The 24,988-nt window shown below is 43.8% G+C and overlaps 1 protein-coding gene across 2 annotated transcripts in view; it reads left to right on the plus strand.

Annotated features, from left to right (window-relative positions):
- The window catches only part of LOC126299018 (uncharacterized), a 632,090-nt gene that overhangs the window by 131,539 nt on the left and 475,563 nt on the right, over positions 1-24,988 (plus strand). Inside the window, exon 1 of one of the 2 annotated variants that reach the window (XM_049990654.1) lies at positions 11,654-11,686. The exons of the other annotated variant lie outside the window; for it this stretch is intronic. The gene's annotated coding sequence lies outside the window, so the exon portion shown is untranslated. Of the gene's footprint in view, positions 1-11,653; positions 11,687-24,988 lie in introns of those variants that run through there. 2 annotated transcript variants of the gene reach the window in all.

Consider the following 24,988-nt stretch of genomic DNA (forward strand, 5'->3'; position numbering starts at 1 on the left):
CTCTGAGCACTATGCGACTTAACTTCTGAGGTCATCAGTCGTCTGGAACTTAGAACTAATTAAACCGAACTAACCTAAGGACATCACACACATCCATGCCCGAGGCAGGATTCCAACCTGCGACCGTAGTAGTCGCTCGGTTCCAGACTGTAGCGCCTAGAACCGTACGGCCACTCCGGCCGGCAAATATGTAGACGTGAAGAATGAAGATGTAGAATGTCAATAACGTTTCCTTTATTTAAAAACCCATAAGAGTTTTCACATAAAAAATTCGGAGGCGTTACGTTTCAGCACGCCCTCGTACTTCTTCGCCCCTCCCCCTATTTTCCGCCTCATCGTTCCGTTCTGTTATCAACTGTAGAAGCATATATTTGGTGTTCCGTAATGTATGTCCTACGTCAGCAATTTTTCTGCTTTTAAACATTTGTTAAGATATTTCGCTGATTGCGAATAATTCGCAGTACTTCGGTGTTAGTTACTCTTGATGTTTACGATATTTTAAACATTCTGTGGTAAATCCCCATTTTATACTCCTCTGTCTTCCTCGCTGTTGGCATATTTAGTGTGTATTCTTCAGAACCTCCCTGAATGAAATAAATGTTCCGGCCGGAGACTGGCTTGGCACATTATGAACTGCATTTACGTCGAGACTCCGCAACTCAGTTCACGGCGTGTGACAGAGTGTACTTTGAGTACCAGTACCATTCCCCGTTTTCCTGTTCCAGTCGCGAGTGGTTCGCGGAAGTAACGATTGCTGGTAAGCCTGCACGTGGGCTCAAATCTCTCTGACTTTATCTTCATGGTATTTTCGCGTGGTAGGAGGAAGTAATATATTGGTTGACTGTTCCAGGAACGAGCACTCTCGGAACTGTAACATACCGTGATGCAGAATTCTTTTCTCGCAGTGTCTGCCCATGGAGTTGGCTGGGCATCCATATAGCGCTTTCACGCTTACTAAATGAGCGTGTCTTTTCTATTACCTTTAGAAACCCCTTCTAGTATCGATCCCAGACTGACAAGCAATATTAAAGTCTTGAGGGTATTTTTCTTCTGTCGTCACAACTACTAAAATGCGTAAAGTTTTTTTTTTATATTTTTCACCGTTTCGCTTTATTGAGGTAATGCATTATTAGTGGTCTGTAATTGAGTTATTTACATTTTGATTTGCTTTCAGATAAAAGATGGTTCGTTAAGAATGAGTTGATTTGTACTTACGGTGACTGTCGGATGATTTCTCAGTTACATCGGGAAATGCCGTCTGCTAGCACATCGTTTGCTGCGTTAGACACCGATAATTTTGGTCTAATTTTTAGATGTTCTGCAGCGCTATGCATTTCTTATGTTTTCACAACATACTTTTATGCACACCACTGTGTTCTGATGTAAGCGAGAAACCAACCTAAAATCACCGTAAGTACAAATCAACTTATTCCTAACGAACTGTTTTTCGGTCTAAAAGCAACTCAAAATGTAAATAACTTAAGTACAGACCAGTGATGATGCTTTACCTCAATAAAGCGAAACGCTCCTTTTGAAAAAAAATGCATTTTTGTAGTTGCAATGACAGAAGAAAAATACCCTCAAGAATTATAAAGCAACTACGGACACTATGGCACACAAATGAAGAATATTCAAAGCATTGGTCGAACGAGTGTTTTGTAAGCTGTTTGATCAAAATTATTTGTGCACCTTTTTATTGACATTAATATGGAATGTCAGCACGCTTCGCCGTTATGGAGGCGAATGTCTGTGGAGGAATGGCAGCCCACACTTCCTCAAGAGACGAAGTCAGTGAACATAGTTACATTGGACGCTGAGGTCTGGAGCGAAGGTGAACTCAACCCAAAGGTGGTGCACTGGGTTCAGGTCGGAACTCTCAATACGCCATCCCATTTCAGGAATCTTTCTGTCCACAAACCAGTGCATCATAAACACTGCTTTGTGACAGGGTGTACTGCCATGCTGAAAAATCAATCATCGTCTCCATTCTTTTCCACTGTAAAATGCAGTACACATTGCTTTAAAATGTGTCCAGATCCTTCAGCATTCAGAATTTTCTAAACCGCTATAAGCAGACCATAACCTATCCACGAAAAGCACAACCATGCTGTAACATCGACTTCTCTGTATCTCACTGTGTGCACTGCACATTATGGCAGGTAACCATCTCCACGCATTCGCCAAACCAAAACTCTACCATCCGATTTCCACAGCGTATAGGTGAGTCATCGCTCCAAGTAACTCGTTTCCAGTCATCCACTGTCCACTGGCATTACTCTTCACACCACCTCAAGCATCGCTTAGCACTGCTTACAGAAGTGTGTGGCTTATGGAGAGCTGATCGACCATTGTACCCTATTCTTTTTAACTCCACAGTGATTGAGCCACCTGGACCTCTGGTAGCACGTTGAAACTCACGAGTAATTACTTCCGATGATTTCACGCGACTTTTTACAGTCACCTTCTGCAGTGCTTTATGTTTCCTGTCTGTCACTACATAAGATCTGCTGGTCTTCGTTTAGCTGAAATTGTTCCTTTGAGCAGCTGTAGAAGGATTGAAATATCCCGGATGCATTTGTTACTCACGTTTTCAGGAGCTGGGTGTGCTGTGAGCACAGCTCGCTTGCTCAACAGTTGCTCCTTCAGTCCATCACTCCATATCATATGAAATGACCATGAAGTAAATAGGCTGCTTGAAAAATCAACTGCGACGCCCACTGGAAACGCCATAAATGAAGTTCCCGAATATGTCAGGCTTCTCGTCTATTGCTTATGACTGGAGGACCTGGGCACTCAGTTGGCTAAATTATTAGTTACAGATTCAAAGAGTTCGATCTGGTAAACGAGATACACTCAGAAAACATAAGAATCAAGCAGAACACGTCAAAGGTGAAATTAACAAGCGCTTTGTAATGACTGTACTTGAACAGAATGAGACAATAAAAAAATGTGAGTGCTTGTTATCGTCGTCACCAGCATGATAGCCAATGACGTGGTGCCCAGACACATGTAGAACAACAACTGAAGCTTCAGACCGTGATATAAATATTTATAATAAGAAAAATTACAAAAAAATAAATAATGAAAAGATCAGAAAAGTCGTCATACGACGTGTCAGCTCCTGTGAATAAACTGAACATTTCATCGAAACACGAGTGCTATCTGAATACGGAAAAAGATCCCCTTAAAACAGGAATTAAACTATAGAACAAATGCATTAAAAAGTGTTGGTCGCATATAGCGTATGATACGCTACCAACGGCCATAAGTCGGACATGACCTTCTCTCACTTCACTCTATCACCGATTACGAAGACTTATGAGCACATTGCAGTAGCGGTCTTATTGTGGTTGCGACTGAGACGATTAATGACAGGTCGCCGTGCAGCGTACTGCAGTGGCTGCTAAATGTGGCTGGTGTATACCGAAATGTTGTGATTGTGAGCTGCGGACCTAATCATCTTCATGATTGCCGATCTTGGGCATGGAAAAATCTCTAAGTTTAGTGTTAAGCTTTGAAAAATCAGCAGAAGACCTCAGCCAAAAAACAAAGATGAGTGCGGAATCGTGAGTAGCATGAAGTACCAGTTTTCCAAGTGAGAATGCTTCTGTAATTTTCGATACCCTTTCTTCTGACCTCGGAAAGGCACCCGGCACAATCTTTCTAACCAATCTCTTGAGGGGCCCTAAGTGCCCCTCCAATAAGGGATCTGGAAATCAGTTCACTAGCTCCCACCAACAAGTGAATGTTGTATCCACCAATGAGCTCGGTGTTTTCACAAATGAGAATGGAGTGGCACCTCATTCCCATGACCGTACTTGTTTATAAGAGATTCTGAAAATTTCTGGGTGAGCTTAGCTCTGTGTTCTCACGGAAAGGCAGAATTAGACAGACGGAGTCTGAAGTCCAAATGGTTCAAATGGCTCTGAGCACTATGGGACTTAACATCTGAGGTCAACAGTCCCCTAGAACTTAGAACTACTTAAACCTAACCAACATAAGGACATCACACACACCCTTTCCCTGGGCAGGATTCGAACCTGCAACCGTAGCGGTCGCGTGGTACCAGACTGAAGCGCCGAGAACCGCTCGGCCACTGCGGCTGGCAAGTCCAAATACAGCGGCATATCGGCAAGTGGTCAGCTGAAGACTCCACCGAAAGTTTAGTAACAGGCAGAATTCTCGCCCCTACGACTACCGGTCTCCCGTTCTGCTACTGAAAGCACTCAACGCTTCTTCTAACGTCCTTCTGTCCCATTGTCTAGAGTACATGCAGGATTAGCGCTAACAGACGTGCTCGGCTATTTCTGTGGCCTACTACTGTGAAAACGGCACTTCGACTGATGGCTGGGCCCTTGTGTTGGAAATCTTCATCTGTAGCCTGTCCCAAATGAAGGGAGTTCCTGTAGCCCCAGAGCCAGATACATTAAGGAAAATAGCTACTATAAGTTCAAATGGTTCAAATGGCTCTGAGCACTATGGGACTTAACTGCTGAGGTCAACAGTCCCCTAGAACTTAGAACTACTTATACCTAACTAACCTAAGGACATCACCCACATCCATGTCCGAGGCAGGATTCAAACCTTCGACCGTCGCGGTCGCGAGGTCCCAGGCTGAAGCGCCTAGAACCGCTCGGCCACTACGACCGGCAAGTCCAAATACAGCGGAATATCGGCAAGTGGTCAGCTGAAGTAAAGTTGGAATAGAGATCAACATAAACATCATTTCCACCCTTTTTATTGCTCATGGAAACCACACGTTGCCTGTTGTACCACAATACAGCGAGGCCTTCAGAGGTCGTGGTCCAGACTGCTGTACACACCGGTACCTCTAACACCCAGTAGCAAGTCCTCTTGCGTTCATGCATGCCTGTATTCGTTGTGACATATTATCCACAAGCTCATCAACGCACCTTTGGTCCCGATTGTCCCATTCCTCAACGGCGATTCGGCGTAGATCCCTAATAAAGGTTGGTGAGTCGCGTCGTCCATTAACAGCCCTTTTCAATCTATCCCAAGCATGATCGATAGGGAGAACATGATAGCCACTCTAGTCTAGCGATATCGTTATCCTGAAGGAAGTCATTCCCAGGGGCTCAAATTGAAGACGAATGCCTCGTGGTCGCACTGTCGGTCGGAGGATGGCATTCACGTATCGTACAGCCGTTACGGCGCATTCCATGACCACCTGCGCCGTACATCGGACCCGCATAATGCCAGCCCCACGGAGCAAGGAACCTCCACCTTGCTGCACTCGCTGGACAGCGTGTTTAAGGCGTTCAGCCTTACCGGATTGCCCCCAAACACGTCTCCGACGATTGTCTGATTGAAGGCATATGCGACACTCATCGGTGAAGAGAACATGATGCCAATACTGAGCAGTTCATTCAGCTTGTTGTTGGGCCCATGTGTACCGCTCTGCATGGTGTCGTGGTTGCAAAGATGGACCTCGCCCTATACGTCGCTAGCGAAATTGTTCATCATGCAGCCTATTGCGCACAGTTTTACACTTAACACGACGTCCTGTGGCTGCACGAAAACCATTATTCAACATGGTGCTGTTGCTGACAGGGTTCCACCGAGCCATAATACGTAGGTAGCGGTCATCCACTGTAGCAGTAGCCCTTCGGCGGCGTAAAGCATCGATAGTTCCTTTCTCTCTGTAGCTCTTCCATGTCCGAAAAACATCGCTTTGGTTCACTTCGAGACGCCTGGACTCTTCCCTTGTTGAGAGCCGTTCCTGGCACAAAGTAACAATGCGACCACGATCGAACCCTGGTACTGACAGTCTAGGCACGGTTGAACTACAGACAACACGAGCCGTGTTCTTCCTTCCTGGTGGAATGACTGGAACTGATCGGCTGTCGGAACGCCTCCGTCTAATAGGCGCTGCTCATGCATGGTTTTTCACATCTTTTGGACAGGTTTAGTGACATCACTGAACAGACAAAGAGACTGAACATTAAATCTTCGCAATGTACAGTCAGTTGAAAATCTGCGCTGGCTGAGAGACATTGATAAACAGTGTGGTGTGAATGGTGCTGGTCTTACTCATAGGATTATAAATGGTCACAAGTATTTACAAGTCATAACAAATATGATGCCGCAGTTATTAGAATACGTCGCAAGGGATATCTAGCAATCCATATAGTACCAACATGACGGCCGATCTACCCAGTCGACAAAGGTAATTATATACCTTCTTAGCAGAATATTTAGAGATCGTTGAATTTGTGTTCAGAAAACAAAAAACATAGCATCAGTCTATACATCTCAGGCGAGGAAAATTAAAACGAGAGGTCTACACGGTAACGTCGACGATTACCGAAGCCAGCCGGAGTGGCCAAGTGGTTCTAGGCGCTACAGTCTGGAGCCGCGCGACCGCTACGGTCGCAGGTTCGAATCCTGCCTCGGGCATGGATGTGTGTGATGTCCTTAGGTTAGTTAGGTTTAAGTAGTTCTAAGTTCTAGGGGACTGATGACCTCGGATGTTAAGTCCTATAGTGCTCAGAGCCATTTTGATTACCGAAGACATAAAATGGCTTAAAAGAAGGGTCTATTCTGTTCTAATTCTAGATGATATTCAACGTTGAGTGCTGTCTGTCCGGAATCGCTTTATAGCATGTTTCATTGCTCAGTGTTAAGATTCTGAGCAATTTATATGACACTCACAATAATAAACACACGAACCGCTGCTGACGTACGTCTTTGCTTACGTTTGGATCAATAGAGCAGATGTTAGCGGGCACTCTTCGCTTGATGGAATGACAGTGGTTTGAAGTTCTGTTATAATTTTATAATTTAGTCACGTTATACAAATTTTATGTCGTTGACGTTCTCTGCAAAGGGCCTAACCAGTTCCATATAAAAAAAATCATGTAGTTCCATTAACAAAAACAAAGTGTAATAATTCGACATTCATTGAAGTTGTCTTCGAAGGGCCTTACCAGTTCCACAGAAAAAATTATGTAGTTCTATTAACGAAAAGAAAATGTCATAATTCGGCAGCTATAAATATAAACAATTGCAACATGTCAGAAACATCACCACATTATCCTCTATAATTAGCGAAAATCTCACCCCTATATATTTACTCGTTCTGGTTTTTGTCATAGTTCCTTTGCCACTCACCAGACTCCAGCAATTTCATTGAAGTTTGTTCATAGTGTTAGCACTGAAAATTGACCCCAACAGTGGTGGAGGAATCGGTTGTTCGCAAGTTACGCGTGGTCGTAGACAGTAGAGGTAGTGGTGGCTGAACCGCACGGCGGGCTGTTAACGAAACATCCCTGTTTAAAATAAGCGTTTATTCCATTTGATACAGCAATGCCGGCCCGGCAGACAGAATGCGTTACCAGCGACGGGCGTTAGCGCCAGCAGAGATGCTGATTCGTGCCTTGTGTGGCTCCTGGCAGCCTGACTGCCTTTTGGTCGACACACTGCAAAGGACGATGTTTAAATTGTAGTACCCAGTATGGCCCAAGTCGAAGGCATATGCCCGTACTGGCTGGTGATCGACTACGAGGGTGGCCCTCAGATACTGGTGAACAGCTACAGAGAGACTGGGCAACTGTAGCCGTCAGGTGACCCAGTGGTGCAAAGGCACCAAGTAGTTTGTTTACGATCCCGAGCTCAGACAAATGCCTGCAGCTTGCGGAGATGAATAAGTCCTTGGAAGGTGAGTGGATGGTTCTTCTGTCACTGCAGTGGTCTTCACCTCGAAGTCAACAGCTGACAAAGACGGTAATTTTCGGCATCACGTACACACCACAATACAGTCGTGTATGGAAGATGTGTGTGAGCATCTGAGAACATCTGAGAGTGAGGGAAACTTTTTTTTGGGTGGGGGGGGGGGGGGATTTATGAGACCCTGTGGCAAGTACTCATCCAACAGCAGCACTCCCACACCGAAAGGCATAACAGGCTGTAATGGCTGACTGTCGTCAGTTGGTGCCGATGCCTTCATTTGTCCTGATTTTCTTGTTGGTTAGTTCCTGCAGGAGCCTGAGCTGTAATTTGGTTCAGCTTCGACCTTCAGAGGTGCTGCGTAGCTTCTTCGGCTTCGTCAGCGTCCTGATACGCCTTCTTGTGAAACGGTGTCTGGACTTCGGGCTGACGTTCGCTTCACTCTATATGATGTCGTTTTGCGAAGCATCGCAGCAACAGTTAATCGCACCTGATGTAATTGTGGTGCAACAATGATTTTGTTCCCAGTGACCTGCCCCAGCTGCTCAGTGTCTCCTTATCGCAACCAGTACTATGCAGATCTTTACCTGACAATTATATCGCCAGAATACATTTCCAAAATTTCTAACTATGCCTCTAAAGGTGTTGTACGAAATGGTCCTGTTGATCTTATACGTGACCCTCACTGTTTACGTCTAAAGTGTGCTTTCTCATGTTGACGGGGCAACTATTTTACCTGGCTGTGAATCCAACAATGATAATAAAGATGGTGCTATAGTATTGTCTCCTTGCTGACAATGGTGATTTAAAAGTGACAGTTTCAGCCTGAGGTAGCTTGTAGATGATTTCGAAAGTTTTATACGCTTACAGTTACCAACAATTGAAACTGGAACAATCACATTAAAATATTGTGGCGAAAGTAAAACGAAGACTGCACTTTTTCGGCATAAAACTTGTCTGTCCTCTTCTGGAGAATTGTTGCGTGGTATATGATCCGTATCAGGTCATATCTGACGAAAAAGTTCGAAGGAATTTAAAGAAGATCATTTCGTTATGTATTTTTATGGAACAAGGAACATAATACCACGGATATGATAAGCGAGTTGGGTCACAATCATTAAAACAAAACCTTTTGTCATTGAGGTGAGATCTTTACATGAAGTATCAACCACGAACCTTTACCTCCGAATGTCAAAATATTCACATATGGAAAAATGACTATCGTGATAAAATAAGATAAATCAGATCTTGCACAGAAAGATTTTCATGTCCATTTCTCCGATGTGCTAGTCGAGAGAGGAACAGTAGAGAAATAGTCTGAAAGTGATTCTATGCAGTCTCTACTGAACATTTAAATTTGAATTCCAGAGTAATCATGTAGCTGTAGACGTACCTACTCAAATCCTATGACCAGAAATTACTCCAAATTTGAGGGTAAGTTTTCAATTTAGGGATAATCTACTTTTAAGCTGTAAAAAGGTTGTCTAGTGAGTAACTATAGCCAATTTGTCGTTTATGCACATTCGCTGCATCACCGATAGAACGCATGAAGCAGCTTTGGTCAAGTCTTCTGAGACGCCTAGCAGGATGTCATCTAAGTATACGATGGCAGCTTCTACATCATTCTGACCATCCAGCATGGCTAGCAACGGTTCGATGACGAAATAAAAGAATATGGACCGGAGACAGTATTTTGTGTTCATTATTTGGTAGTGTGTTTGATAATCTTTAGGTGGTCACCTCACCACTTAACAGTTCGTCTTTTGCAGTAGTCTACCAGACTAATACAAAGACGTAAAAATAATCGCAGTTATGAATATGAGCCCTCATCAGCTGTATAATGGCATGACAACAACGAAAATTTGGGCTGGACCGCGACTCGAACCTGGATTTACCACTTACCATAGACTGTCCGACCACGAGTCACGGCCAAGCCCAAACTTCCATATGTCGTCAACCATGTGTCAACCATGTGTCTACAACCTGTACTAGTACGTCCATTATGTATATTAACGTACAGGGAGACATTTTACTTGAAAGTCACTTGCTCGCTATTGGCGGACATGTACGATATTGCAGGGCCTGTGTCAGTGACTAATTACGATACAGTGTTCCTTCGAACATAACATTGCGGTATCGTATATACACTACTGGCCATTAAAATTGCTACACCACGAAGATGACATGCTACAGACGCGAAATTTAACCTACAAGAAGAAGATACTGTGATTTGCAAATGATTAGCTTTTCAGACCATTCACACAAGGTTGACGCCTGTGGCGACATCTATAACGTGCTGACATGAGCAAAGTTACCAACCGATTTCTCATACACAAACAGCAGGTGACCGGCGTTGCCTGGTGAAACGTTGTTGGGATGCCTCGTGTAAGGAGGAGAAAAGCGTACCATCACATTTACGACTTTGATAAAGGTCGGATCGTAGCCTATCGCGATTGCGGTTTACGTATCGCGACACTGCTGCTCGCGTTGGTCGAGATCCAATGAGTGTTAGCAGAATATGGAATCGGTGTGTTCCGGAGGGTAATACGAAACGCCGTGCTGGATCCCAACGGCCTCATATCACTAGCAGTCAAGATGACAGGCATCTTATCCGCATGGCTGTAACGGATCGTGCAGCCACGTCTCGATCGCTGAGTCAACAGATGGGGACGTTTGCAAGACAACAACCATCTCCACGAACAGTTCGACAACGTTTGCAGCAGCATTGAAAATCTGCTCGGAGACCATGGCTGCGGTTACCCTTGACGCTGCATCACAGACAGGAGCGGCTGCGATAGTGTACTTAACGACGAACTTGGGTGCACAAATGGCAAAACATTATTTTTTCGGATGAATCCAGGTTCTGTTTACAGCATCATGATGGTCGCATCCGTGTTTGGCAACATCACGGTGAACGTACATTGGAAGCGTGTATTCGTCATCGCCATACTGGCATATCACCCGTCGTGATGGTATGGGGTCCCATTGGTTACACGTCTCGGTCACCTCTTGTTAGCATTGATGGCACTTTGAACAGTGGACGTCACATTTCAGATGTTTTACGACCCGTGGCTCTACCCTTCATTCGATCCCAGCGAAACCCTACATTTCAGTAGGATAATGTACGCCCGCATGTTGCAGGTCCTGTACGGGCCTTTCTGGATACAGAAAATGTTCGACTTCTGCTCTGGACAGCACTTTCTCCAGATCTCTCACCAATTGAAAACGTCTGGTCAATGGCGGCCGAGCAACTGGCTAGTCACAATACGCCAGTCACTACTCTTGATGAACTGTAGTATCGTATTGAAGCCGCATGGGCAGCTGTTTGACTCAATGCCCAGGCGTATCAGGGCCGTTATTACGGGCACAGGTGGTTGTTCTGGGTACTGATTTCTCAGGATGTATGTACCCAAACTGCGTGAATCACATGTCAGTTCTAGTATAATATATTTGTCCAATGAATACCCGTTTATCATCTGCATTTCTTCTTGGTGTAGCAATTTTAATGGCCAGTAGTGTAATACAAGGGTATTTCATGGTTTGGAGATCTCTCAGAAACGTTGTCAAAAGCGGCAGTGATGTCCAATATTGCGCCCACTGTTTATTTTCTTGAACTGCCCAAGCTCCCATATGTTCACAAATCTTAAACCAAACGGCCGTTTTTGGGGTCCTCTCAATCGCTGTGTTTCATACGTGAATATGCTCTCACGTACCATTTATCAGCCGTGGGAATCAGTGTAGTTAGCCCGTCTAAATCACCTAGTTGCTACGTACCAACAGAAAGCTAGCGCAATGTGGCACGACAGCGTACAAACAACGCGCGAAACAACGGAATAAGCAGCAGCAGCTGCTGTGGAGAGGGGCGGGAGTAGGAGAGCGCGCTGGCACGGTCTGGTGGCGGCGGGCCGGACGCATGCGTGCGGGGGCGGCCTCTGCTTCTGATGCGCGCCGCCTGGCTTTCACTCCGCCGCCGCCAGACCGCCGCGTCGCGCCGCGCTCGGTGAGTGCTCCCTGCTCCCTGCTCTGCACTTCTGCGCACCACGTGCATCCCCGCTCACCAGCACCACCTCACTTACTCTGTTAGTTCGAACACAAGTTTAGCCTTTGCTTCCGTGATTCGCCTCATTTCTCCTCGTGTGCAAAACACCCACACTTGCTACCAGAACTGGGATAGAGCTCTTCAGACAACTGGCAAAGGAACGTCTTCGAAGATATCTGGTATAATTCTGATTTCGTGTATTACATCACTGCTACTGAAATGCTGCTGTTGTCCTCAATGTCAGTACTCTGTCACAATCTACGCGACACAAAACTAGTTCCTTATCTCAAAATTAATAAAATATTCCGGGCTGTTATGCCGTGGTTGCATGGATATCCCCTTAAAACCTAACGTTTCGGCACCATCTGAGGACATTTTCAAGGGGATCATAGCTTCTTGAATGTCCGATTCAGCAGGGTGTGAATCGGACATTCAAAGAAGCTGCGATCCCCCTTGAAAATGTCCTCAGATTGTGACGAAATGTAGGGTTTTAAATCTATCCGACCACAGTATAATACCCGGAATATTTTATTAATTGCGATAGTTCCGGCCGTGGAAATTTACATTTTACAACTAGTAGGTGAGGGCAATAATACGCAATATCCTAGTTCACTTCTTGGAGGAAATAAACTGCTGCGCCATATCTTTCCTCCAGTCTATGGACTAATGTGCCAGATGCGCGTCTGTCTCGTGTGGACGTCAGTATATACAGAAGCAACACAAAACCTTTGTAAACAAGTACGAGTGTCTCTGATGGCTTGCTTGATTTTCCTGACACACTACCATATTTGGGTTCTCGCTTTTATTTTGACCACACTGACATTTCGGTGAACACACGAGCTTCTATTTGCTCTATATTTTCGTTTTCTCAGATGCGATGGTGCTCTTGTACTGATTCATTTACTGGTAGACCTTGGAGCGACAGAAATGTACCGCTAAAAGCTTTTCCAGACATTTGGAACTAGACTACCGTTCAATTCACAGCTTCAACCCAAACCCTATAAGAGTAAAGATCGATCAGTTTTTCTTCATCGTTCTCACAAAGTCCCTAAAAATATCTGTCACTGACGAGGCGTCAGTTTGTGCCGGATCAGAAAAACTTTGAAGATCAAGATATCGTGATTTCAAAAAATAAACGGTGAGGTATTTCGCAGTTCATAACGTGAATTTAAGGAACGTAATAGGATGGAATTTCTAGCAGTCAATGACGAACTCGCTGAAATATGTATACCAGACTGTTTACGCTCTAGTACTGGAACCCATAATTCATAGATATTAAGTAATTATTGTCGGCCTCACGAAATAAAGACGTGTAGAGGAAGAAGCAGCACCACGAATCAGTGAGAGCAATGCCATCAATCCGAAATTTTCCATCACTTAAATCACGTCAGCGTAACAAAGCAGCACCGACACTATTTAGATGAGCTAAAATGTTAAATGCATTGTCAGTAAAGTGCAGTATTTACGGAAAATTGGGACTAAATGCAACAAAAACAGTTCCTTGTCTAGTCTGAACAAATTTCATAATTACTTCGGTTATTGTCTTGATTATGAAGGGAGAACAGCACTAGTGCAACAAACAGCTCTTCACAACTGACTTACTCTGAAAAATCATCACCTGCGCTTCTCAAGGTTTACGCGATTGTATGCCGCGAAGCCAACGAGCGCCATCTTTGAAAATGTTTGATGGAGCAAGTCTCAAATATCCGACAGACGACGATATTAGGACCAAACCAACAGAGCTCGACCTCTCTGTGGTCCACCGTGAATGGAGTTTTACAGTAAATAAAAAGCAGCAATCCGATCGTGGTGAGGGAGTAGCGACGAAGCGCGCACGCCCGGTGGCTGGGATAACGGAACACGGGGCTCAGTTCCGGCGTGCGCCGTCAGCCTCTCAGGATTCGCTCTGCCGGTGCTTCTGCTCCTAACCGCGTCAAGCAGAAACTGTTTTGTACTGGAGGTCAGTATCTACTATCATCGGAATTCACCTCTGAGTGACGATCCGTTAAACATCTCCAGCCTGTCACGTCACTGCCTATTCATTTTTTTTCTTCTTTGTTTTGATAACTAACCTTCCTCTTCCTACAAACCGTCAAGCAGTACATTCCAAGTGCGCATCCCTAAAACTGTAGATCTCTGACGCACTGTTCTCGTAATATAACAGTAAATGGCAAGACGTATTTGTTGCACGTGGTTTTTCCAAATGTTCAAATGTTTGTGAATTTCTAAGGGATCAAACTGCTTAGGTCATCGGTCCCTAGACTTACACACTACTTAAACTAACCTATGCTAAGAACAACACACACACACACCCATGCAAGAGGGAGGACGCGAACCTCCGGCGGGAGGGGCCGCGCAGCCAGTGACACGGCGCCTCTAAACGAGCAGCCACTCCGCGGGGCCACTTCTCCAAAAGATGAGGAAATAACAAGAGATACCTTAGAAAATTTTCGACCCGGAAATTTAAATTATCAAAATTCCAATAAATTTCGGGTGAAACACGCACTGTATGCAATAAAAAAATGTTGAAGTGATTGAGACAACGAACTCATTTTCTAGAGGAAGGGGTTCAAACTACCCTCTCGAAAGTCGGATTTACGTTTTCCAGGAGTTTCGAAATCACTTATGACGAAATTCTATATCGTTCCTTTCGAATGGAGATCTTGGATCTCAATTCCTATCGTCGTGCAGTATGAGCTTGCGCTTCGCCATTTATGACGTCTTCGACTGGACATCAAAGCCCCGTTTTCCAGCCGAACGTGCTAATTTATCAGATTTTATTTTCACGGCCTCCGGACGATGAAATGAAATGATTGTATGGCATTGAAGGCCGGGAGCCCCCAATTGGAGAAGTTCGACAGCTGAGTAGAATCTTGGTAGTTAACCCCACATTATGCGACTTGCGAGTCGATGATGAAATGAAGACGATGGTAACACAACACCCAGTCCTCGAACGGAGAAAATCTCCAACCCAGCCGGGAATGGAACCAGGACCAGCTGCATGACCGTCAGACCTACCGACTACTCAGTAAAGGGGATGGATGCCTCTGGACAATATGAAGATACAAGTAGCAAGCTCAACACAGAAACAAGTCTCCGACATTTTTTCTTTAGTTTTTAGAGCGAGGAGCTGAATTTCCACAATTAAAGTTGCATTAAGTATTTACAGTAGACTATACTGGCAAACATTGAAGAATTCGTAATGCTCTAAAATCGACACCACGGATCGTGCTGGCAGCATCGTATGACGAACAAGGTAACCTAGAATTGCCTCAGCTGACAGAAGCTTAATTCCCTATGATGGATCGCTGAAAGGACAGAAATTTACACAAAAATCATTACAGAAAGGTTTTTTACGCCACGGTGACAGGAATTCGATAGAAATTTGTCTTTTGTTGTAAAACAGTGTGTTTGAAGCATTATCACAGGTAGTATGGCTTAGTAAGACTGTTGTCTGCCTACAGTTGATATTCAGTTGCCACAGGTTTAATATTCGAGGGAAAATCAAAGCCAACTCCAAAACTGGCTCCATCTGTGACAGCATTCCATCGTTCAAAATCTTCGCTTTTGTTTCCATAGTCATCTCCTACGCATAAGAGGCTATTAAATTTGATTGTTGGCAGATGTAACGTATTTTGTTTGAATGGATACAGCGAAAAGAAGAACTGTTAGTGCTTATTATTCAATTGTGGACGACATCATTATACGTGGAGCACAAGCTCGAAATGGCAAAGGACAGAGAAGAAAAATAGGCCTCTAAATTCAGTATAATTATTCCTGTCATCTTCCATTATAAATGTGAAAGTATCTACTAGAATTGTTCGTTATTCACGACAAAACGTCTAGAGGGTGCCAATAATTAAAATTCTAGTTTCCAAACGCCGTAGCAAGAGAACCACTGCTCAGAATTTGTTACATTAATTGCCCCTGGAAAGTCTGTGGAGAAAGACAAGAATTTTAATTTCATTTCCTTCTAAATTGTATTTTTGTCTGTTTCAAGCTTTTAACATCTCATCGACTGTGAGACCATGGAGACACAGTATAAAATTCAGTTTGACAGGGTTGAGATATTGTTAACTGTAGTCGTCATTTTGAGGGGAAGACCTCGCCTTGCACATAAAGTGCTTAAGAGAAATGAAGCAGAACCTAAATTACTTTAGCGAGTCAGCACGAGGTAAACTGTGACACTGTAAAACACTCTTACGCTTTTATCACCGTCTAAGAAATTGTCACTATAAAACAGCAATGCCGGCCGCGGTGGTCTCGCGGTTCTAGGCGCGCAGTCCGGAACCGTGCGACTGCTACGGTCGCAGGTTCGAATCCTGCCTCGGGCATGGATGTGTGTGCTGTCCTTAGGTTAGTTAGGTTTAAGTAGTTCTAAGTTCTAGGGGACTGATGACCACAGCAGTTGAGTCCCATAGTGCTCAGAGCCATTTGAACCATTTTGAAAACAGCAATGAACGTGTTTGAAATATCTTCAGCAGTTGCTGCGGACCCTCGGGTGGTTTCAAAAGCCTAGAAAGCGTGTCTACGAGGTAACCGTAGTGAGCTGACGACAATCTGATAGGAGCCTTTGTTCCTGCGAGTCGGTGCCACGGCCGCCGCGGGCGCAGCTAGCAAGGGACTGCCGGACACCCGTTTCCGGCAGACCATCACTTGGCCGCACAAAGACATGGTCGTTCCGCAGGCCTTCGCATACATTTATGCTAAACAAGAGACGAGAAAACCATTAGCGTTTATTCTGAAAAATGATAAGAAACAGTACACCTAGACCACAAGATTAACATATAATCACGAAACCTGATCTGACGGAATGACACTTTCCTGCAGCCATTTCCTTCATACTCCTCGATGCTGCTATCCTGTTAATACAATGAACGATCTTAGATGAAAACGACATTCTGTCTGTGAAGAAGAATGACGTTTGTACACTCTTTTCGTTTTAGACACAATCACATTAATAATGTGATAATAATCAAAGTCGTTTCCAATCGTACAAAGTTCTTCTTCAGGAAATAGAACATGAAAATAAAAACCAACGTTACAAACTTAAAATCCCTAAAATTTTCGTTTTGTTCGCCTATGTCGTATGGCCATTTTCTTTTGATTTTGGTTTTTTCTTCTTTCTTTTTATGTTGTAGAATCTGAAGATGTTCAATATATGCTGAAACCGGTAATGATTTTTATCATATTATAAATGTGATTGTGTCTAAAATAGACAGAAGTGTCAAATAGTAAAAGATCTCCCCCAACAATGTATGGACAACTCAGTTGGGCAGAACAGGCTTTCACAGAATACAGGAACTCTCCCTTTTGCTTACATTCAATTCCAAAACTTTAAAAAAAATATTTCCACCTAAACCTAAACCAAAATCAAAACTAGGCCAGTAACTAGTTGTGTCGTATCTCTACTATAGTGAAGTCCTTAAAATTTGCAGAAGCAATGTAAACTTCAGACTACTCGATTTATCTATGAATACTTGGGTAAGATACACTAACGAGCCAAAATGTTTGACCACAGCCCACAATACGGAGGAACACCGTTCGCTGGCATTGCGGGCACGTACAAGGTTCAGAAAGTATAAATGCGCAGCAGAGACGAATGGGGTATCATCCTTGCGACGATGTGTGTCGCAGACGGGAAAATCCACTGACATAAGGAACTTTTATAGCGGACAAGTTGTTATGCTCGGCTTCCTGGGAACTGCAATCTCGGAAACGGCTAAGCTGGTCAGCAGTTCGCATGCTACTTTCGTAAGCATATACGGCAAGTGATTGAAGGACAGTGAAACCACGAGTAGGCGAGAAAGTGTTGGACGTCCATGGTTCATCACAGGACGTGGAAATTCGAGGTTTGCCAATCTGTAAACCGGGACATGCGGCGATCTGTGGAAGATGTCACGACGGAATACAATGCTGGTATAGGCACAATTGAACCGCTGAAACACATAATGGTATAACTAGCACAGAGTTTGTAAAACAATAAACTGGTAGCCAAGATCGCAGTAATTCGTTTAATTCCATGATTATCGGTTTCGGAGAAACTAAAGCTGCCATCATCGGATCTTAGGACACGTACAGGATCCGATGATGGCGGCTTTAGTTTCGCCGAAACCGGTAATCATGGAATAAGAATAATTCCTGCGATCTTGGCTACCAGCTTATTATTTTACAAGCATCTAGATCGCTCCCACATGAGCACAATGTTCTCCCTACAAAATAGCACAGAGTTTATAGTGAAAAAAACGACTTTAAGCATTTCAGTGTTTATATAAAGTCTGAGGTTATACAAAATTAGATTTATGCAAAGTTTTACATGTGAGAGACATACATATAAGTATCTGAAGGTCCCTGGTGTAAGGCATCATAGTTTAAAATATTCATAAAGTTCACTTGTCCCAATATGGTTTCAAAATGTCTTCACAAAAAGTCACTTGTAACACTATGCCTTTAAAGAATAAACTCTTTCCTCTCACTCGCTTTAATTTACTTCAACACTATCACAGTTGTCAGGGTAGCATTCTTCATCACTTGGCTGTGCAATGTACTGTGGAACATGTGAAATGTGATGCTGACTTCTGCCACGATCACGAGGACGACCACAAGGCTGGCCACGACGTCCTGGTGAGCTCTCAATCGGTGTTAGACTCTTACAGAAGTTGTGCTGCACTTGAGGAATAAACTGTGGTGGTGGTGGTGGTGGTTAGTGTTTAACGTCCCGGCGACAACGAGGTCATTAGAGACGGAGCGCAAGCTCGGGTTAGGGAAGGATTGGGAAGGGAATCGGCCGTGCCCTTTCAAAGGAACCATCCCGGCATTTGCCTGAAACGATTTAGGGAAATCACGGAAAACCTAAATCAGGATGGCCGGAGACGGGATTGAACCGTCGTCCTCCCGAATGCGAGTCCAGCGTGCTAACCACTGCGCCACCTCGCTCGGTGAATAAACTGTAACAACGACGTCAAATCATCAATTTTTGCTTGCTTTAAACGTACTGGTCCATGTCGAAATAGTGTAAGTTGTTCAGGTATTGTCCCAGACCTACATGGCCGTGCAAGATTTACTTTTCGAAATTGTATGTCTTCATTCAATGTCTCCTTGATGAAGAAAGCTTTTGGTTCAGATTTTCTGTATTGCATCCATCTCAGTGTCAACCAGTTAACCTTTCGCTTCTCAGTGTATATTTTTCTGTTGATGAGAAGTTTTGCAATTGATTCTGTATGTAGGAAATCATCTTGCTCCATTTCTTTCATATGAAATGTGACCCTGGCATTTTCTACAACTTCATCCAATCCTGTGGCACAAATATAAATTACGTCTGCTGTTTCTTCGTTTCCGTGTGAGAAAAGTCAGCATAATTTTCAAGGTAACTATGTCCAGGTACAAGGAACTTACGATCAAAAATTTCAATAGAAGTATGAGCAACAATATAGAGCCAAAATAGGGCGATTATTTGATTTCTGTTTTGCTCACCGCAACTATCACTGTAGGCAATAATATGTTTAATATCAGATGACAATGATTTTACATACTTCAGTAAACAAGAACCAATTTCTGAAGGTCCACGTGAGGCAGTATTTTCAGACCATATATACAGAAAACCATGATCTGTTCTAGTCATGTATTCCTAGATTAAATGTCCAAAGCTATTTCTCGTAGTAAAGAACATTGGTTGTTAGCATTGGAGGTGGCAATGTTTTTTCAAGGTCGAAAACAAGTCATGTATTGAGCCTTCTTTTGACTTCTGTATATCTCCTTTCCTAGCGGCCCTTGCTTGCTGAACTTTCCTTAGGTGAAACTCTTTCTCCATCTTTAGATTGCTAATATTACTAGTATCTACCTCTGCTTTGATTAAATTTTATAGTCGGTCACAAGTATTGCAGGTGTCACTCCTTAGCTTATAAGATGATAGATTAAATTCTCAATTGAACACTTTGCGGTAAATGCAGGCCTTCACTTGCAAAATGTTTTCTTCCTCGCGCTTCTTAGTATAAAGCATATGAATTTTTGAGACAAATAACTCTGGCGACAGGTATTTCCTGTTAGGGTTATGTCTACGAGAATAGTGACTTGTGTAATGAGGAAAGCTTTATATGTCGTTCCTTATGGTAATGAGGCGATCGTCTGGTACTTTATTTCCATGCAAGAGCATGTTTACCACGTTGATCAACTGGGGATAGGTATTCCACTCTTGGTTTGTATAATGCACTTGTTGTAAACCGGCGATTTCTTATAGTTAATGTCTTCAGAAAGAACTCCTTACACGCTCGATTACCATCCAGGATAATGACAGTACTTTGTCTTTTTGACTTCTTACAGTTTTGATTCGGACGTCTTCGTTCGGCAGTTGAAACACATTTTACTCTGAAGGACGTTTGTTGCTGCAAAGAACCAGTTTCCCAAAACTCTTCATGGATAGTTCTTCGCCCTTTCTTGTGGTAAAGTCCTGCTTTCATATCGGCAGATATGTTGAAATGGCTGGATGACTCTTGCATGCATCATTTTTCCTGTTGTAGATGTATATTATAGCCCCAGGTTTCTTAGGTGTTTTCTTTTATTCACTTTTCATGGTTCAGCGTTCCTTTTTCTCTTTTTTTAAAAAAATATTTTCTTGAGTTTCTTCATGAGAGGCGCTTCTACGCACGGCTTTTCAACTGCGTTATTAATTTTTTTTATTGTTAGGTTTTTTTCTGGCTGGCTATGATCTTCGTTTTCATCGGAAGATGATGCTTCTGGATAGAAAAGGAAATATACCATTGAAGCATCGATATAAAGGAAATATCTACATAAAAATCAGTGTCATACATAAAATTTCCAAAATAATCTCGTCGTTTTGTTGAATGTAATTGTGTCAAAGGAATGCTGACGTACCTGAAACATGTTAAGCATTTCAGTGTCATACCGGTACAAGCGACAATATTTTCGTGACAGTATTTTTCACGTGCCACATAAATTTTTATTGACAATAAGGAGAAGTTGTTACACTATTTTTATGTGTGTTTCTATACTAAAAATAGTTTAAGACATTTCTAATGGCCACAAAAGTCACTGAAAATTTCAAAACAAAACCTGACGTAGTCACTAAAATATTCCACAGAATGCTTGAACTTCAGTTACCTTGAACAGACGTCCAACATAATAATACCTCAACCATAAAAACTGTCATGTTCGACAGTGTTCCTGCATGCATTACGTGTTCTCACCTGTCGCCCCATGAGTGTACGTCCAGAATCATTACTCAAACAGAATGTGCTCTCATCCTAGAAGAGCACGCGATCCCACTCGTCGTTTGTCCACTCCCTATGCCCTTGTCACCATCGCAAACTGTGCGGCCGCTGTGCGAGTGTCAACGGAACACAAGGCCGTCGGGCAAATAGGCTAACCTATGTAGTCCACGTACCGGTGTGTAGAGTGAGACTGCGTGCCTTGCAGTCCTGTTAAATGTGGTTGTAATTACACCCGGTCTTTGACATGGGTCCCTTCCTGCATGTTGCACAATGTAGTGGTCATCTGCTGCCGTAGTTGACCGTGGTCGACTGTCTTGTTTCCTTCGGGCAGCAGTGTCTCTATTTCGGAACTTACTTCGTGTGCGTGAACAATGCTGTGAGCAAACACCAAACTCCTGAGTTACACTTGCCACACTTCGTCTTTTCTCCAGTCTTCCTCTGATTCTTCCTTGTGTGAAGGCATCCAAATGTAATGAAGAACCCCACCACAGTGCATCGTAGCTAAACGCTGACTGAGACATATTGTCTGTTCCCCATTTGGCGCTGTAGTCACGCTGACCTCACACAGTGTGACGTCCAACATTCCGTACGCAACAGGGAGACATCTGACAAAATGATTCCACACTTCATTCATACCCACCGAGCATTTAATATCTAACGCTACTTTATCTAGCTCTACCGTAAGTTGTGTAGAGCACTGCAGAACCTAGAGTCTGAGAAAGCAGAAACAAAACCTATTTTCTGTAATGTTATTTATAATCCGTCTTGATTGCAAAAATGTTTATTCACATGACCGGTTTCGGTTTCTCTAGAACCATCTTCAGACCTGCAATTTCGGTTACAGGAGTAACCCGTCCACACACAGCAACCTTCAAATGCTGCGTGACGCAGCATATTATCTACTTATCAAGAGCAAAAGTTGTTTGTTCTATTCGAGACGACATACATTTCTATTTCTACTTCTGAAAACGTTTCTCTTTGGCATAACACACTCGCGAGCATATGAATTGGTTCAAATGGCTCTGAGCACTATGGGACTTAACATCTATGGTCATCAGTCCCCTAGAAGTTAGAACTACTTAAACCTAACTAACCTAAGGACATCACACAACACCCAGCCATCACGAGGCAGAGAAAATCCCTGACCCCGCCGGGAATCGAACCCGGGAACCCGGGCGTGGGAAGCGAGAACGCTACTGCACGACCACGAGATGCGGAGGCATATGAATTCTAAAACTTTTGTTCTGGTCGGTGAGAGAGCGTTCCTGTTACACGGTGAATTAATAACTGGCGTGTCACTTGACTAGGATGTCGTGAAAGTCTCGACTAATCCTCTGTATAACCGTTGAACGTAGAATGGGCAAGACGAACACTTTTGATAGCGGCTAAATGATTGGTACTGGACCTTTCCTCACTGTACGTCAGTTCAGCCCCGTCACTGGACGCTCGAAGAATGTCGCATGGACTGGGAAGATACAACCAAAACAAGCGACGTACATTTCCAACAAGCAACGTCCAGGAAGTTGACGGAGGTATTCTCGTGTGAACGATGTTTACATTACTGGCCATTAAAATTGCTACACCACGAAGATGACGTGCTACAGACGCGAAATTTAACCGACAGGAGGAAGATGCTGTGATACGGAAATGATTAGCTTTTCAGAGCGTTCACACAAGATTGGCACGTGTGGCGAAACCTACAACGTGCTGACATGAGGAAGGTTTCCAATAGATTTCTCATACACAAACAGCAGGTGACCGGCGTTGCCTGGTGAAACGTTGTTGTGATGCCTCGTATAAGGAGGAGAAATGAGTACCATGACGTTTCCGACTTTGATAAAGGTCGGATTGTAGCGTGTCGCGATTGCGGTTTATCGTATCGCGACATTGCTGCTCGCGTTGGCCGAGATCCAATGACTGTTAGCAGAATATGGAATCGGTGTGTTCAGGAGGGTAAAACTAAACGCCGTGCTGGATCCCAACGGCCTCATATCACTAGCAGTCGAGATGACAGGCATCTTGTTCGCATGGCTGTAACGGATCGTGCAGCCAAGTCTCGATCGTTGAGTCAACAGATGGGGACGTTTGCAAGACAACAACCATCTCCACGAACAGTTCGACAACGTTTGCAGCAGCATTGATTATCTGCTCGGAGACCATGGCTGCGGTTACCCTTGACGCTGCATCACAGACAGGAGCGCTTGCGATAGTGTACTCAACGACGAATCTGGGTACACGAATGGCAAAACATTATTTTTTCTGTTTTTTCTGTTTACAGCATCATGATGGTCGCATCCGTGTTTGGCGGCATCACGGTGAACGCACATTGGAAGCGTGTATTCGTCATCGCCATACTAGCGTGTCATCCAGCGTGACGGTATGGGGTGCCATTTGTTACACGTTTCGGTCACCTCTTGTTCACATTGACGGCACTTTGAACAGTGGACGTTACATTTCGGATGTGTTACGACCCGTGGCTATACCCTTCATTCGATCCCTGCGAAACCTTGCATTTCAGCAGGATAATGCACGAGCACATGTCGCAGGTCCTGTACGAGCCTTTCTCGATACAGAAAATGTTCGACTGCTGCCATGGCCAGCACATTCTCCAGATCTCTCACCAACTGAAAACGTCTGGTCAATGGTGGCCGAGCAACTGACTCGTCACAATACGCCAGTCACTGCTCTTGATGAATTGTGGTATCGTGTTGAAGTTGCATGGGCAGCTGTACCTGTACACGCCATTCAAGCTCTGTTTGACTCAATGCCCAGGCGTATCAACGCCGTTATTAAGGCCAGAGGTAGTTGTTCTGGCTACTGATTTCTCAGGATCTATCCATCCAAACTGCGTGAAAATGTAATCACCTGTCAGTTGTAGTATAATATGTTTGTCCAATGAATACCCGTTTATCATCTGCATTTCTTCTTGGTGTAGCAATTTTAATGGCCAGTAGTGTACATGGGGACCCCGATCATCTCAACGGCGTACGATACAGGCTCCTGCTGCTTAATGGTGTACATCCTTCCGTTCGCCTACATCATGAGAATGCAACACCTTCATCCTTCACGTATCGTGGCAGACGTTTGTGGGTAAATCTACGATATGACAGTGCTCGTGTAGCCCCAAGGTCACTTGACCTTTATCCTATTTAATATATTTGGATGCCATCTACACAGATGTGTCCCTCTTGGACATAGTTTCCACCAATCTCTTTTAGTTTTTACCAGCGGTTGAGTTGGACCGTGGAGTTTTTGTCAAGATACGTCGCCGTCGTTATAGGGATGGAATGGGAACTGTAAATCAATTTCTCATTACTATATGACGCTTAACTCAACCAGACTGAGGGAGGTTATTAGAGTGTGCTAAGAAACAGAAAAAGGGTATGGTGCTTTGTTGAAAATGTAGTTAATGAACGTAAAATTTCTTTGAAAATGTTGGAGACTCGTCAATTTGAGGCGTATGGGGGGAGGTGTAGATACGCTTGCAATAAATCGAATTTCGTGAAGGGATCTTTACTTTAACCTTCTCACGTACTTCATGCAGAAATAATAGCGACAAGACGTAGGGAAAGTAGAAAACGAACAGAGATAAACGCACGAGAAGAGCATGTTCAGGACAGTAACAAATATATAAAAGAAATAAGATGCGTGGTAATGACTCTGACTGCCACGAAAGAGTCCATAGATTACTGCAGTATATGTTGTGTGTCTTGTGCTCTTGGCTTGTAGAGCAGACAGTGGATTGCGGAGAACCTATGTAAATGTAAATTCAGCTGAGAGGGGTGTCAGGTATACGTATTGCACGCCACGCGTGACCAGCAAACTTCTAGAACAGCGTACTAGCGGCCTTGACTACTGCCTTTAGCACCACCTGTAATCTTATGTTGAGATAACTCATGTAATCGTTTTGTTGCGTGCGGGTCACAGTAGCAGTAAGAATGTGACGATTCAGTACGTAAGTATGACGTCACTGGAAAATGAGAATAATATACAAGGTTTTTTAAGCAATTTGCTTATAAAATTATCTTTTATGTTG

The sequence above is a fragment of the Schistocerca gregaria genome, chromosome X, assembly GCF_023897955.1.
Source record: "Schistocerca gregaria isolate iqSchGreg1 chromosome X, iqSchGreg1.2, whole genome shotgun sequence".
In the NCBI taxonomy this organism is placed as follows: domain Eukaryota; kingdom Metazoa; phylum Arthropoda; class Insecta; order Orthoptera; family Acrididae; genus Schistocerca; species Schistocerca gregaria.